Source organism: Podarcis gaigeae, assembly GCF_964106915.1.
Source record: "Podarcis gaigeae genome assembly, chromosome: 13".
Classification (NCBI taxonomy): Eukaryota; Metazoa; Chordata; class Lepidosauria; order Squamata; family Lacertidae; genus Podarcis; species Podarcis gaigeae.
The window spans coordinates 55138540-55150573 of record NC_139689.1 but is presented as its reverse complement, the minus strand read 5'-3'; the positions used below and the strand labels follow the sequence as shown (position 1 = coordinate 55150573).

At 45.5% G+C, this 12034-nt stretch overlaps 1 protein-coding gene across 2 annotated transcripts in view; it reads left to right on the top strand.

Annotated features, from left to right (window-relative positions):
• The first annotated feature begins 1698 nt into the window (after positions 1-1698).
• Positions 1699-12034, top strand: part of ALKBH2 (alkB homolog 2, alpha-ketoglutarate dependent dioxygenase) — a 32037-nt gene continuing 21701 nt past the window's right edge. Inside the window, exon 1 of one of the 2 annotated variants that reach the window (XM_083710169.1) lies at positions 1699-3746. The gene's annotated coding sequence lies outside the window, so the exon portion shown is untranslated. The remainder of the gene's footprint in view (positions 3747-12034) is intronic. The other variant, XM_083710167.1, reaches the window with a different exon arrangement.

The window sequence follows — 12034 nt, the reverse complement described above, 5'->3', positions numbered from 1 at the left end:
GTGACACCTGGCTTGAGAGCAGTACATGTGAAAAGGATCTAGGAGTCTTGGTTGACCACAAACTTGACATGAGCCAACAGTGTGACGCGGCAGCTAAAAAAGCCAATGCAATTCTGGGCTGCATCAATAGGAGTATAGCATCTAGATCAAGGGAAGTAATAGTGCCACTGTATTCTGCTCTGGTCAGACCTCACCTGGAGTACTGTGTCCAGTTCTGGGCACCACAGTTCAAGAAGGACACTGACAAACTGGAACGTGTCCAGAGGAGGGCAACCAAAATGGTCAAAGGCCTGGAAACGATGCCTTATGAGGAACGGCTAAGGGAGCTGGGCATGTTTAGCCTGGAGAAGAGGAGGTTAAGGGGTGATATGATAGCCATGTTCCAATATATAAAAGGATGTCACATAGAGGAGGGAGAAAGGTTGTTTTCTGCTGCTCCAGAGAAGCGGACACGGAGCAATGGATCCAAACTACAAGAAAGAAGATTCCACCTAAACATTAGGAAGAACTTCCTGACAGTAAGAGCTGTTTGACAGTGGAATTTGCTGCCAAGGAGAGTGGTGGAGTCTCCTTCTTTGGAGGTCTTTAAGCAGAGGCTTGACAACCATATGTCAGGAGTGCTCTGATGGTGTTTCCTGCTTGGCAGGGGGTTGGACTCGATGGCCCTTGTGGTCTCTTCCAACTCTAGGATTCTATTCTATAATGAGGTCAGATGAAAATAATATGTAGTATAGATAGCGATAATTGCATAATTCTCTGCTATATTTCACAAAAAAAGATGATGGTAATACAGACGTCCTGGCATTTATAAGCCAATCAACACATATAATGTGCCAAAGACCCTTTCTGTGTACATACAGCTTTGTGTTATATCATAACAATGGAAGTCTTGAAACACAAAAAGTAGTAAGCAAGACAGGAGTACCTCTAGGCATGTGCAGAATACCCTTTTCACACCACAACACTGAGGAACTGCTCTAGGGCAGAGAATATAAGTTGAAGTCTCAGCACCCCTCGTTTCCGGAGTTAAGTGTTCTTCTGCATTTGGGTCAGAATCAGATTCTTAACAAGGCCTGGTCTTGGGGTGTAGAAGAATTCTTTTACGTGTGGATAAACATACCAAAGCCCTTAATTGAGATGGCTTTAATTCCAGGGCAATGAATGGGACTTAATAATTCATGCTGGGGGGTCGACTTACAATGCAGGCGCCGCTCTGGCAGTTATGAGAAATCCAACTTTTGCAAATGCATCCTCTTGGCAACACTATCCTTCCCCATTAAGCTTATCACTTGCAATGTAATGTTGCCAGGATGGAGGCAACCGCTGAATCCAGGACATTGAAAAAATGGATCTTGCTTGACTTCAGATGACTTTTACAGAAGAGACCCCCAAAACCTCGGTCAAATCACAGATCATATCCATTTCCACTGACTGAACTGTAAAATCTAGACATAAAGTTTTTCCTGACATGGGCATTGCACAAAACCACGATTCCAAGTCACAGAGCCTCAAGGATTGCGAAAAGGCAATCACAGTGAACAAACCCAGGAAGTCAATAGCTAATTAAAGTCTATGGACTCAAAAGCAATCTCCAGTAAACCCTGGTGATGATCAATGGTGTGTTGTCATAAGGAAGGATAAACAAGAAAAATCAATCAGTATTCAGGTTAAGAAGTCTCTCTCTGAGATAATAAAGGAAAGGAAAGCATCATAGAATTTATTTCTGTCAGTTTCATATTTCTTTTCTTTAAAAAAAAAACAATTCATTTGCTTTTTTGTTGATACACTGAGAGAGAGAAAAGGAAGAAAACCAAAAATACAAATGAAAATGATAATGAACACAAAATTATTTACAGAACAATAAAGCAAGATTTGGTCTTTGAACTATAGACCCAACGTCAGGTCTATTCCTTACTTCAGTTATATATTACTTGTTGCCGGTACACACGTCTCTCATAATTTAACTAATCCTTAATTTGTCTTAGGTCTCATGTCTTTCTTAAAGCTACTACTGAAATTATTCGAATTATATTTCACTTTACAAGGTTGCCTTAATCCATCAGGCGGCAGCACAGCTGTGCATACACCGTCACAGGAAGGAAGGAAGGATCCAAGAGCATTTTGCTGGGGGTCTCAAGAGGGCCCCGTGTGGAATCAGGACCCGCTCCTGGGATCCACGCGTTGCATCACAGCCCGGCTGCTACAGAGCACCAGATCCAGGAAGGGTGCAGTTCAGTCAGCGGAGGCAGATGTGATCTGTGATGCGCTGGCCCTTTGGGGGAGATCTCCTGTGAAGATCACGCAAACCCAAGATGATCCATTTTCTATACCCAGCGGCCCCTTATGCTGTGCCCCCGCGGCAGGACTGAGCAGGGTCGCCCCGGACTGCAGCCTGAGAGCCGTTCCAGCGGGAGAGGACTACACTTCCCAGCATGCCTTGCACAGAGCTCCTTCGGCCCGCCGGCTATTCCTGCGGAGGTTAGCGGCATGGACAGACTACACTACCCAGCATGCTTCGGGAGGGAGGCATTTCCGGCAACCTCCCATCGGCATCCGTGTGGAAACCAGCCACTGGGAGGACTATGTTACCCAGCATGCACCGCTGGAAGAAGGGCTGAAGAACAAGCACGGAGCGCGCAAATGTATGCTGGGAACTGTAGTCGCTGCTGCGTGACATCTCCTCGGGAACCGAGCGGCGTTCGACGTATACTTTTTTCCAAAACTGTTACCAAAAATAGGTATTTGATGCGGACCCCCGAGGTCCTCTAGCCCAACCCGCTGCAATGCAGGAATCTCAGCTAAAGCATCCGTGACAGAGGGCCGTCCAAGGCCTCCCGAGGGAGTCTCTTCCACGGCCAAACAGCTCTCACTGTCGGAAAGGTCTTCCGGGTGTTTGGTCAAAATATTGCTTGTAACGTGAAGCCATTGTTCGAGTTCTCCCATCCAGAGCAGGAGAAAACAACCCCAAGCCCGAGTCAGTTCCAGCTTGTCAGTCTCCTCCGTCAAGTGCGGCGCCCAGAACTGGACACTGTATCCCAGGGGTCTGGGGCACTGGGGCTACTGTACTTCCCTTGATCTGCGTCAGATAGGGGCAATGACGCCACACGGTGAGTGGATCGTCTGGGCCTTGGCAGTGGCGTCACCTACCGGCAGCTGTTGGTATGCCTGAGCAAGGTCGAGTTTCGCAAAGCCTTGCCCTCTCCCAGTGAGCGTAGTAAGTGTTGGATGACAGGGGCGGGGTACGCATGCTGTTGGAGCGCCTTCTTTATCGTGCACTTATAGTCAGCACAGATGCACACTGATCCGTCAGGCTTGATGGGCGTCACAATGGGAGTCTCCCACTTAGTTTTGTCTATGGGTTCCAGGACCCCCTGTGTGATCAGCTTGTCCAGTTGTTCACCCACCTTAGGCTTGAGTGCAAATGGTACGCGTCGAGGCTTGACTCTGATGGGTTTGATTAGCGGATCAAGGTTAAAGGAGATGAGCGACCCCACGTACTGTCCCAAGGTTCCATCGAACACTTCCGAAAACTCTGTGATGATGGCGTCGATTTCTGACTGCAAAACACCGTGGATGCCTGTAATTTCCAACCCCAGGGACGCAAACCAGCCCAGTCCCAGCAAGCTGGGCTGATTTCCATCGACCACAACTAACTTCAGCGGTCCCGAAAATTCCATAAAGGTGACTTTGAACTTGCCCACACCTACAACCGGAATGTTATTTCCCTGATAATCCCGCAAATGCAGGTAGGTGGAGTCCAGATGTTTCTTAGATAATTTGGGAATCAACCTTTTGATGGTACTCCAAGAGACGATGGACATGGTAGAGCCCCTGTCAACTTCCATGTCACATGGTTTGCCCTCAATAGTCACGGTGACATAAATTTTCCTGTGTTCCGACCCGTCAGCCCGGCCAACTGTCAGCTTGGTGACAGCGTGGCAGTCCTTGTTAGCATACCCTGCCGATGCCGTCTTGTTTCCCAGTGCTGGTAGAGTATCTGCTGGTGTAGACGAGCAACAAACCCTCGCCATGTTTTCCCGGTGGCGGTTGAATGGTGAGGGATGGACGCTAGCTTCGGCGATATCTCAGCTCTTGAGTGTTCAGCTCAGCAGTTCAGCTCTGGCTGTGTCTTGTTTCATCTGATCCCACCTTCGTCACCAGTGTTAAATAGTGGGAATGATGGACGAAGGACACAGCTCTGTTAGATTCACAGCTCCTTATTGCAGCTGTTAGAACTGCTCCTGGAGACTCGCTGCAGCCTAGCTGGCTGCTTTATATAATACTAAGTAACTTGTAACAGTAACAACTCCCAACTAGCTAACCAATCAGTGAGCAACAGTTCTCAATCCTTCATTTGCATACTGGTGGCCCTGAGTGAGAACTGCAGCTAGTCTTAATACAGTGGTACCTCGGGTTACAGACGCTTCAGGTTACAGACTCCGCTAACCCAGAAATAGTACCTTGGGTTAAGAACTTTGCTTCAGGATGAGAACAGAAATCGCGCTCCAGCTAAAGTGGTGCTTCAGGTTAAGAACAGTTTCAGGTTAAGAACAGACCTCTGGAACGAATTAAGTACTTAACCCGAGGTACCACTGTACATAACAATCTGGACACTATACTTCTGTTGAGGCAGCCTAGATTAGCAATAGCTTTTTCTTCTTCTTTTGCTGCTGCATCACACTGTTGACTCATGTTCAGATTGTGGTCCTCTGTCCTTTTCACATGTACTGCTAGGTGTCCCCCACCTTATATATGTGCAACTGGCTCTTCCTGCCTAAGTACAGAACCTGACATCTACACCCACTGAAATTCATTTTGTTAGCTTGGGTCCAGTACTCCAGTCTGTCATCCACGCTTGTCTTGATGGTGTGATGGTGGTTCTTTTATTGGCCTTTACAAAAAGCCTAAAAGGGGATAGTAATTGTTGTCCTTCTAGAGATAGTTTCTGATGGTTACAAGCACTGCTTTGGATGTATGTGTTGCAGATTAGGGTCTGCTTCCCTAAGAAATCATTTTAGCCACAGAAATCATTTTAGCTGCTTAAGGAAGAAGCATAGAGGAAGGCAGAATTATTCATAGAAGCAAAACTAACTTAAAAACATGGCTTCCTGTAGAAGGGATAGTGGTGATACATTGTAATAGGTAGCATAAATGTCATTTACAGTGAATATAACCCTGTGGACAGACCAAATTGATATATAATGCTTTGTACATTAACTTTTTGCTGCCATTTTTGTGTATTTTTTTGTGCTGCTGAAAATTTAACAAATATCATTTAATCTGAAAAACCCTAAACTTTAATTTTTTCTTCTTCTTTTGCAAAGAACTTCCATCTGAAATTGTGCAGAAGGCATATTGCCTGACTGAGCCAGTTCAGTTCCGCCCTCTCTCCCCCTTTCTATTTTTACAAATTTATTTATTTGGTTTTTCAAATTAAAATTTTACAGAGATATATCAAACATAAATAAATAAATAAATAAAAATAATAAAAACAAGATTCCTAGGAATCTTTTGGACTTCCACCCTCCCCTTTGTGGGTCCTATTATTAATCAAATAAAATCTTTCTTATGGTCATAGACCAGCATAAGTAGGGTGGGGTACAATCATTTAAAATCTGTAAAACGTTTTGGAAAGCTAAAATTATTAAAACAGAAGGTATATATAAAAAACTATAAGAAGCTAAAAGAATCTAAAAGAAGGGTTAGGAGCGTTAAACAGATGTGGGTTAGTATATAAAAGGCTATGGCTATCGATTTACAAAGCACGGCAATATGAGTGTTCATTAAATCTAGTTTGTGGTGCAGGTCATGATCCGACAAATTTTGAGCACTGCTATGCAGAACCTGGCAACTTGTATGTTGTAGCAGGGTTGGTATCTGAAAGCAGCAGGGAGGTATAGAATTGCCCTGTGCACCCTGGGTCCTTATTGGGAGATGAGTGGGTAGATGAGGCTAATACGAATGTCTCTTTAATATAGGCATTGGAGAAGCACATGCTCTATTGTTTCTGTGAAAAGCATGGCCTCCATGGGGCTGTCCCTGAATAAGTTTGGCCCAACTCATAGTCGCGGACATGCCTTAGACCTGGTGTTCACCTCTATGGATGTTGGTGATCTGACACTAAGTAAAAGCGAAACGAAAGAAGTGCCATGGTCAGATCACTTCCTGGTGCAACTGGACTTCTCTGCGACCCTTCCCCTCTGCAGGGAGGTGGGACCGATTTGGATGGTCCACCCCCGCCACTTAATGGATCCAAATAGTTTCCAGAGAGTGATGGAGATGTTTTATCCTATGTTGATGATTTTGCAAAGTTTTTTGCAGATAGTGCTCAGATTAGGAAGAAGGTAGACTCCACCGTGGGAGCAGGGCCAGGGCGGGAGAGTGCTAGAGTTCTGTCTAGTCAAGTTGCATGGGATCAATTCCAATCTGTTACCTCCGAGGATGTGGACAGGCTGCTTGAACAAGTGAAACTGACCACCTGTCTCCTGGATCCTTGCGATCCTGGCTAATAAAAGCTAGCTGGGAAGGGCTGGGTGATGGGCTCTGCGGGATGGTGAATGTTTCCATCTGTGTCCTGCTGCGTGAATCGCCCTGTATTTCGCTGGTAAACATTGCGTCCATAGCCTCATAAAACTTTCCCAGTCCTGGAAGGCATTGTTTTCAGCTCACCCATTCCCTGGCGCCCCCCTCTAAATCAGCAACTACAAAGGCAACCCTCTCCTCGTCATTTTCAAACTCCCTCCTTTGCAAGTCCAGGGCGTATTTGATCTCAGTCTTAAAGGCAAGGTATTTCTGAGGGTTCCCACTAAATTTGCTCACCAGCGACAGTACCTATCTCCCCACCAGAGTGGTCCTGATTTGCTGGTCCTGCACTCTGCACTCCTCCAGTCTGGCTCCGAGCCCTTCCAGGTCTGTGTTTCTCTGCCTCAGGGCTGCTACTTGGTGCGCAATTTCTTCATCCATCGTGCTGCTCTGCACTGCTACATGCAAGCGACTATAGTGACTCCTGGAATACTGTCAGGTTTGCAGGTGGTTGCTTGCGAGTAAACAGCCAGGACTCCAACCTGTCTTTTACAGGTTTTATTTAGAGCAAACTATGTACAGTTCAGGAACCCAAAGTTCATACCTGCCTCAGTCACTTGCACATTCCGGGAGTGCCCCTTTCCGGTTTCCCCCAACATAAGAACTTGGCCACCCCAAATCCCTGCCTCTCCTCCTTCCGTTTCACCCCTCTGCGAAAACTGGGTGACTGAAGCTGCATATCTGTTTCCTGACCAGCCTGGCTAAGCAAAGCGCTTGGGCTCACAGTAACATTGTACTATGAGGCTGCTTGTTTGGTATGGATTAGGGACTGGATAAAACTGGAAAAGCAAGAAGCATTGGATTTGGAAGGCCATGACAACAGATTGGGATGGCACGCATACTTATGGTATGGGAAAGGAAAAGTACATAAAAGTTTTTACAATCATATAATTAGGAAATCATTAATGAGAGTTTGGGAGAGATACAAATAGACCAGAAGACCCCTTGGTGGCTTTCACCACTTGAAGCTTTATTGCTCAAGCCACTTGGTAAAAAAGGAAAATGGCTTACATATAGGGATTTGCTAAAGGATCAAGAAGGAAAATGGAAATTAAAACAGTATGAGGAAATAAAAGACTATTTTCAGAGTTGGCTACATTACAGGCAACTACACGAGATATATAAAGAAGACAAGAAAGGATTTAGTTACACTACTAGATTTCAAAAGGAAGTCATAGAAGGGAAAGTGAAGTCGCTGAAGTATTTTGCTAGAATGGGAAACAAAAGATGAAAAGGTGAAATCAGTCATGATTAAATGGGCACAAGATATAGATCATAACATACTATTTGAGGACTGGGAAAAATAGTGGAAAACAGATTAAAAACCTACAGATTGCTCTCTTTTGAAAGAAAATTATATGAAAATGATGTATAGATGGTATATAACACCAGTACAGATTGCAAGAACGTATAAAACTGGGTCAAATGCATGTTGGAAATGCAAAGAAAAAGAAGGGACTTTTTACCATATGTGGTGGGAATGTAGAGAAATTAATTTTTGGGGGGAAATAATATATAATGAGTTGAAGAAAATGTTTAAACTAACATTTGTAAAAAAAAACCAGAAGCATTCTTGTTAGGGATTGTAGGAAAAACCTGCCGAGGAAATGAAAGAACTTATTTATGTATGTGACAACGGCGGCAAGAGTCTTGATAGCACAAGGATGGAAAAATGAAGAACAGTGGCAAGGGAAATTGATGGACTATGCGGAACTGGTGAAATTGAAATAAACTGCGAGACAAGGACAACTGTAGCTTTAAAGAAGAATGGGAACTTTTTACAAATTACTTAAAACAACAACAAAATGAATTGGACTCCTTGGCAGGTTTTGAATAAACATACACAAATTTATTATTGTTTAGATAATAGATAATTTAAGGATCTTTGCAGTTTCTAATGGACATTGATTTCCAGGGTTCTCCTCTGAGTAGAACATAGTTGGCTACAACCCATAGTGCTGTACAGCAAGATAAAGGCAAAAGTGGCATCTTCGCTTCAGGCTTACACTCCAGTGATACTGTCTAGAGCAGCCTTCCTGGTTCTTCTGGTTGTTAAGGACTCAGTTATGGAAACAGCCATGGCAGATGACCACAGGCGGGAAAGAAATAGCTTGTTTCCTGCCTGTTACAAAGGTTGATGGAAGTATGATACATGCCACCATAACCAACCCACCCTGGGGAGCCCTTGGGGCAATTTCTGAGCCTCAGAAAAGGGGAGAGGGGTGTGGGTGACTCCTGGATACCTAGTCCTATATTTACTGACTTTGCAAGTCATGAAATAGCCACAGGAAGCTAAGGCTGGGCCTATGACCTCTCAGGGCTGTGCGGCAGAATTCACTCTGGCAGCACAAAGGAAACTTCTCATAGCCAAAAGGCAAAAGTTAAAATATGCAGCTCCTTGAAAAGCAGACTGGTAGATTTTCTGCCACATGGTACTGAAATGAGTAGTAAATCCAAGATCCTATTGTGACTAATTGCTGCCCATGGGAGTCATTGTGCTTGTTATGTACTGAAGTTCTCACCCTGGGCCAGCAGGGGGATACTGTAGATAGTTATGCAAATGAAGGATCAAAAGTGACGTTCAGTGATTGGATAGTTTTAGAAAGTTGCTACAGTAACGTTGTACTGGAGCTCTATATAAGCAGGCTGACTGAGCTCTTCAGTTCAGTTATGTTCTGGCCTCTGAATAAACAAGAGCTGTTTGAAGAATCGCTGTGTCGTCTGATATGTTCACCCACAACTTAACACTGGCGACGTGGATCGGAACGATGGACATCAGAGCACAGCCAGATGCGGCCACCCTCTGAACTGAGCTGAATCACTGAGTTGAATCACTGAGCGAAATCACTGAACAGAACCAGGAGCTCCATGTAACATGGAGATCGACACTGGGTCTGCCCTGTCCATCGTGTCTTGGAGCACCATCAAAAGACTGGTACCCAGAGTGTCCAAAAGGCAACTCGACTCTCACCGCGTACACCTGAGAGACTACCAGGGAAACAACATTTCCGTGGTAGGCGTTGGCCGGTTCCAGATCGCCTTCAAGGATTTTTCGGGCCTGCTCCGACTGGTGGTGGTCGAAGGTCAGGGGCCAAGCCTCCTAGGGCTAGACTGGTTTGATGCCCTCGGCCTGGAAGTCACCGGCATCAACTGCATCTCTAACGCAGAGACTGAGGCTCTGCTCAAAGACTTTGCCGAGGTTTTTGACGGCACTTTGGGTCAATATACAGGTACGCCCATCTCCTTTAGCCTTGATCCACAAGTCGCCCCCATCAAGCTAAAGCCACGCCGGGTTCCCTTTGCTCTCAAGGCTAAGGTGGATGAACAACTGGACAAGCTGATCGCCCAAGGAGTTTTGGAGCCGGTTGACCACGCAAAGTGGGAAACCCCCATCGTCACGCCTGTCAAGCCAGACGGGTCGGTGAGAATCTGCGCTGACTACAAGTGCACGATCAAAAAGGCACTTCAGCAGCACGCTTAAGAAGAAGAAGAGTTTGGATTTGATATCCCGCTTTATCACTACCCGAAGGAGTCTCAAAGCGGCTAACATTCTGCTTTTTGACTAGCTTCCACCACAAGTTTATAATTTTCAGTCGTTGCCCCTTGCAATTTTTCAATTGCCTGAGTATGATGAGAAACTTGCTCGGATAATTTAGTAATAGAGGATGTAGCTTGGTCAATTTTTGATGACTGATTGTCCACTTTTTGATTTAAAATTCCAAGTTGTTCCAAGATTTGTTTCAGGACTATTTCAGATCCTCCAGTTGCCATATCTTCTGCAGCAGGCTCTACAGCAGGCTCTTCAATTTCCACCTCCTGTGCTGTCAGCACAGTTGGGACGGATGATCTTCGTTGATGAGATAGGGTTGTTTGAACAAGTTGCCCTGGTTTCTTTTCTTTTTCTTTAGCTTTAGCTGCTCTTGTTCTCCCTGTAGACATCCATGATGAGGAACTCGCCAAATTGCACATGCTCGTTTCGTTTCAGGGGCACGCCATGGTTGGACCAACTCAGCCTTTGTAGGTGGATACAGAGACACTGAGGTAGCTGTGGAGCAAAATGTAAGAAAGGGGTGGGAAGGTGCTGTCCTAGTTCCAAGATGCGTGGTGGACGCCATAGAGGCAGAGGGTTTCCAGCACAGAAGCCACAGAAGGCTTGATGGTGGCTTCTGTGGCTTCTGTGCTGGAAACCCTCTGCCTCTATGGCGTCCACCACGCATCTTGGAACTAGGACAAGAGAAGGCTTGATGGTCAGGACTTCCGGAGGCGGCGCGAACGGCAATGGCGGTCCTTTCTCCTTTGTGAGGAGGAAGCTCCGCAGAAAAAGGGTTGTCCGTTACGGCGAAACGGAGACCCGCTTTGGAGACCCACAGGCAGCAAGAGCCTGTGGTCCTGAGACTCGGCGGGCACCAGGAGCGACCCCCAAATCGCTGAAGGAACCCCGTAAGGGGCTCTGGATCGGTGGAGGGGGCTGCGGTGCTGTGAGTCGGTTCACGATCTGCGGAGTGAAGCCGCGCTGCTGCTGCCGGTGAGCGCTGACCTCTTTTCCTGCAAAATTGGATTTGAAAAAGCTACAACCCGTGAGTAAGGATCATACTTTATTGGAGATTTGAATTTAAATTGAATTTGGCCGATAGCGGAGAGACGAAAAGCAGGAAGTCCGTCTTCCGCTCCCACTGAATATCAAAGCAAAGAGCTGGAGAGTGAAGGTAAAGAGAGACTTTTTTGAGCTACTTGATTTGAGCACCCATTGAACTTTATATTAAGTGGATTTAGAGCTGTGAATGGTGGATTTTTTGTTTTTTATTGGCATGGTGACATCTTCTTCTTATGGGATTTACATTTTAAGCAAGAAACCCAGGTGCTGGAGCTGCCTGTGCAACTGAACTGTCAGTCTGCTGACATGGTTACTTTGAATCTGAACTTTGAAACAATCTGAGAAAGTCAGAACCTGCTATTTTGAAACATTGAGAATACCAGCTAGCACTATTTGAAACACTGTCACTGTTTAACAGCAAATTCTGACTCTGCTGGGAATTATCTGTGAGGGCTTTGGACTTTGAATTTTAAATAGTTATTAATTGTACTGGACTGGATTTTATTTCTTCCTCAAAACTATTACAAACTCCCCCTAGAGGATTTGGAATTTACAACAGAGACTTTTATTTTACTTTCTATTTCCCGGCCTCCTGTATGACTGTTACCATCTGGGCCGCTGCTTTCTCATGGGAACTCAGCCTGACCTTGACTTTTAGATAACTTTGGAATGAGTGGCGCAAAAAGAAGGGGGGGACCAAGAACCAGACAAACAACTCTAACAACTGTAACTGCAGCCTCACAGGCACGCAGATCATCTGTGCCTACTTTACCATCTGAGGAAAAAGCTGCCTCTCTGCCACAGGCAGGGGAGGAAGAAACTGAGGAATTACAATTAGAAGAGATGGCCTCAGGAGCA